Below are 5,224 nucleotides of genomic sequence, written 5' to 3'. Positions count from 1 at the left end.
ATATAAGTGGGAAAGACATCAGAAAAATGACAGTATTAACACTTTCATGATCAAATTCTTACTTTAAATTTTTGTTAATCCTATGAGTTTTCAGTAATGGAAGGCATGCTGAAATGAAAGGGAAAATTTTTTTGAAGTATTATGAATTTTGATACAACTAAATGGGACACATATGTCCCAAGTGGACTCTGGTGGTAGGATTGATGACAGGAGGCCTGTTGCTTCAGATTTATGCTGTCACAATGGCCCCTGCCAGGTGGTAGTATAGACAAAACCTGGGATAGCAGCTTCCCCAGAAATCTGAGAGGCTGAAATGTTAGTGGGCAATATATATCCCATAGGTCACAAAAGGCTTAAATCTAAGACCTAATACTATATCAATTACAGAGAAATTCAAGAAAGGTTTGGAAATTGTAAATGACTCTGCCTCAAGCATTCCTTTTTTAAAATTGAACATGGGTCCTAGGGGATAGTGTAGAGAACACAAAGGAAGCTGGCTATACCCTTTCTGGCCAGAGGATTCAAAACTCTTAATGTGATCTGACACTTGAAGAATATTGAATCCCAAAGGAATCAATGATAACTCACTAACAGAGATGTAAACATAGACTTAATAATTTATTCCCTTGATAGCGTGACCAAATTTTGCATGAAATCCTAAATGAAAGGCTTATTTTCTAAATTTCCAATCAAGCTGCTGATATCTATGAAGAACAAGATAAATTCACACTATAAGCAAGCTGAAGGTTTGGAGGAAAAAAAAATGATGCATTTCTCTAGCTCTGAAAAAGACATTAGAAACAAAATCACAAACAATCACATCCTTTCCTCTAAAAAAAAAAAAAAAAAAAAAACTAATCCAGCTGCTCAGAAATGGAGATTTTTCCTCAAGATATTGCCTCATTAATTATCAGAAATGTTGTTTTCTTTAGGACAGTGAAAAGAACATTTAAAAGCCAGCAGTAGTAAGTTCTATGGGCATAATTTGAGCAATTGAATAATGCACATTCTGATGTTTTCCTACCCACAACTACAGGAGTGTAGAGCTCTGGGAAGACCACCTGCTCTTTCTGAATAATTCATCCTAATTTTGAGGTAAGACAGGATGAAGTCGATTGGTAGGAGGAGTTCAGAAAATTCAGGGACATCCTTGACAATTTCACTAAGCCAGGTACTGAGAGTATCTTAAAGATAGGAAAAAGAAAATGGGTTAAGTGATAAGTATAAGAAGGTTCTTGGTGACTGTATTCTCTCAGCAAAAAATGAGAAAAATCAAACTCACTGCCATTGAGTAGAATCTAACTCACAGCGATCCCTCTTTTGGTTTCCGAGGCGGTATCTCTATGAAGTAGATTGCCCAATCTTCTTTCTGAGGAGTGGCTGGTGGGTTTGAACTGCCAGAATTCTGGTTAGCAGTCAAACGCCTTAGGCACTACAACACAAGATGTCCCTCAGAGCTTCTGGAATTTCAGAATTTCGATAGGAAGTGGTCCCAAGCACCATTCCTGGCTCTTTTGTTCCTCTGCTGTATGACCTTGGTCAGTCAACCCATTCATCACTTGAAGTTGTCATTTCATTGTCTTTCAAATGCAGTGATCAATTTTAATGCTCTTGCTAAAAGACTTTGTACTGAACAGTGTCAGCACAGGGAAGATGACAAGTTACAGTTAATATTTGAAAGTTTAAAAGGAAAAGGCAAATAAGAAAAGTAAAAGCTGGGCAGTCGTGGTATCTCTGGCAACAGGTACTTTTGGATTTGAGCCCCAACTGAACCAGTCCTAACTAAGGATCTGGGACTTTACCTAATGTGATATTCCTCTCCCATTTCCTGACATCATTCCCTGAAAAAAAATGTCTATGAGAAATGACTCTCAGATTGACCAACCAAACTAAACTCCAGCTACCCTCTTCTTTCTCTTCCTGGTGAACTATGTGGTCACTGTGGTGGGAAATTTGAGCTTAATTCATCAGATCACCCTGAATTCTCATCTTCACACAACATGTACATTTTCATCTTCAATCTGTCCTTAAGATACCGCTGCCACTCTTTGGTCCTTACCCCTAAAATGCTACTGAGATTTATGTCAGAGAACAACATCATCTCTTTTGCAGGATGCATGACTCAGTTATTTTTCTATTTCTTTGTTCATTCTGAGTGCTATGTGTTGACAACCATGGCTATGAACAATATGAGTTCATCTGCAAGCCCCTAATGTAATTGATACTGTGTTCCCTCAAGTCTTTTTTCTGATGTTTGATTCATATGTTATGGGGTTTATTGGTGCTGTAGCCCTCACGGGGGCATTGTCAGACTGTCCTTTTGTGACTCCAACATCATCAATCATTATAGTCTGACATCTCCCTCTTCCTCTAATTCTCATACAGCAGTACTTATACCAATGAACTGGTGGATTCCTTTACTGTGAGCACAGTTCTAATACTGTCCAGTTTTATTATGTTCATTTTTTATGCTTTGATCTTCTCCAATATCCTCCACATCTCAAGAGCTGGGGAGTTGTCCAAAGCCTTCAGCACTCGTGGCTTCTACATGATAAACATTGCTCTATTCTATGGCTCTGGAATGTTCACACATCTCAAGGTGACTTCTGCTGACTCTGTGGACAAGTGAAAGTTCTTCTCAGTAATTTATATCCATGAAGTGCCTATACTTAACCTTCTCATCTACAGCTTGAGGAACAAGGATGTCAAATTAGCTCTCAAGAAAACCCTCAAGAAGAGGGGACATCAAGCTCAATGGGCATAACATATTACACAAAACCTCATTCCACCTCCTACTTTGATGAATAACAACTAGGATCTTAAAAGCTTGCAAGCAGTCATCTAGATGCAACGATGGGTCTCTTCTCATCCAGAGCAAAGAAAAATGAAGAAAACCAAAGATTCATGGAAACAATTAGTCCTAGTGACTGGTACACCATGTGATCTACAGGCTGTATGACTATGAAACCAAAACAACTAGATGGTGCCCGGCTACCACTGTCAATCAGTTGGATGGAGACTTATGTTGGAGATCCTATATAGAGAGGGAGAACAATGTGGAACAAAACTAAAAATCATTTGGGGAAAAAAAAAAAAGGTGGTGGGGGTGGGATCCTGGTTTGCTGGTCTGATAGAGCCTGGTGGAACCACTGAGACTATGGCCTCTAGCTGTCCTTCAGGTCTAGAATTGAATCCACACCTGTGTCTTCCAGCCAAACAAAAGACAGGCATATGAGTTAACAGATACACTCCTTGGAGAAAACAGTCATGGGGGAAAGAAGGGCTGTTTATGCACAGGGAGACAGCTCAGGGGGCAGGAGTGTATGGAGGGATGGATACAGGGAAGACGTTACTATTGGGAGGAAGTGGGAAGGGAGCTGTTGCATTGTGGTAAATTGTAGTCAACGTCATGAGACAAAGTGTATGTGAGCTGCTGTATGGAAAGTGAATTTTCTCTGTAAATTTCCACCCAAATCACAGTAATAAAAAGTCATAATAAAAAAAGAAAAGAAAACCCTGAAGAAATTTGAAATCTAAGTAGAACTGATATTGCTGGGTTGTTGTGTTATGTTGTGTATCCTTATTTTCCCCTAAATTTCTTCAAAACAAGGTGTTTATTTCAAACAACTTTTCCTCTATAAGCATGCTATCCAAACTTATTGTTTATGCCCACATTATTCTCAGTACTATGATTAACCACTGAAGTGAATTTTTATCTTTGCAGGATGCTACAGACTCAGCCTGACTGTCACTCTTTTTTGAAGCACATTCTGCTTTGCCACTTTCTGGGATTTTTCACACATAAGTAAACATTCTAGAGGAACAATATCTGATAAGCTTACCCACTCTTTTTGCACCCTGAAAGCAATTATATGTGACCTTTTTGGTTTTAGTAATTTTAAATATCTGTGCCTTGTGATAACTTTTATGAACACAATAAAAGTATCAATTTTCTAAGATTTTCAAGATTCTTTTAGTCATGATTTCTGTACTAAATTTTCTGTCTCACATATGAAATAGAGCCATATAACTTGTTGAACCTTTGCTCTTGTCTTTGCTCCCGAGGATGAGGAAAGATATCTGAGGATAAGCTACATGCCTACACTCTTTAAACCCACAAATGATGAAAATTACAGATATTCCTTGAGAAATATGGCTTTGTTTCATAGCACTGAGTAAATGGTTTGATATCATAGAAAGAGCATTATCACTGTCTTGTCTGTTGATCAGTTTTATCCATAATTCTAGACAAAGATTTTGAGATCTATAAGTGAATGAATTCAAATTCACAGTTTAGTAAATATCTTTAGTTTCAGAACAGTGAGTTAGGTTCAACATGAAATTTATTTGCCCAGCTACTCAAAAGATTTGGCCTTTGCAAAAGGGGAAGCCTGTTAACTCTTCCTTAAGACATAAAAACAACCATGGGTAAACTTTGTCATGAAGGGTTTTATGTTTTCAGTTTGTAGCTTTCACTTTTGAGAAAAATGTACATGTGCTAAGTTCTTACTAGGGAAGCATTGGACACTTTATACAGATGATCATAATATATAATAATGTCCTACTTTTTAGATGATGAACCTGATTCAGAGTTGTTACTTAAGATGTTCAATGAGCTTGTGGCAAAGTCCAGCTTTGAACACAAATTAAACAACTCCAAATCCTCTATAATTTGCACTGTATCATTTTACCTCTTGAGAAGGAATTAAAGAAAACAAAATAGAAAATATAAAAGAAGGGATAGTTCTTTAAGAAAAGGCCTAAAACTGATGCTGTAAATGGCACCCTTCATAACAAATTATGAATAATTGTATGAAGAATGGGAACTGCAGAACACTTAATTGTGCTCATGAGGAACCTGTACACAGACCAAGAGGCTGTCATTCAAACAGAAGAAGGGGATACTGCATGGTTTTAAATCAGGAAGAGTATGTGTCAGGGTTGTATCTTTTCATCATACATATTCAATCTGTATGCTGTGCAAACAATCTGAGAAGCTGGACTATAGGAAGAAGAACATAGTATTAGGATTGGAGGAAGATTAATTAACAAACTATAATATGCTGATGAAACAACATTGTTTGCTGAAAATGAAGACTTGAAGCACTAACTGATGAAGATCAAAGACTACAGTCTGCAATATGGATTACACTTCAACATGTTGTTGTTGTTGTTGTTGTTAAGTGCCGTCGAGTCGTTTCCAACTCATAGTGACCCCATGCAC

At 37.6% G+C, this 5,224-nt stretch overlaps 1 pseudogene; it reads left to right on the top strand.

The window, feature by feature from the left end:
* Nucleotides 1-1,105: 1,105 nt before the first annotated feature.
* Nucleotides 1,106-3,745, top strand: LOC122151184 (annotated as a pseudogene).
* Nucleotides 3,746-5,224: the final 1,479 nt, after the last annotated feature.

The sequence above is a fragment of the Orycteropus afer genome, unplaced genomic scaffold (assembly GCF_000298275.1).
Source record: "Orycteropus afer afer isolate SDZICR_OR568_19922 unplaced genomic scaffold, OryAfe1.0 scaffold00325, whole genome shotgun sequence".
NCBI lineage: Eukaryota > Metazoa > Chordata > Mammalia > Tubulidentata > Orycteropodidae > Orycteropus > Orycteropus afer.
Note: the sequence above shows the minus strand (reverse complement) of the source record. Positions and strands in the feature narration are given on the sequence as shown.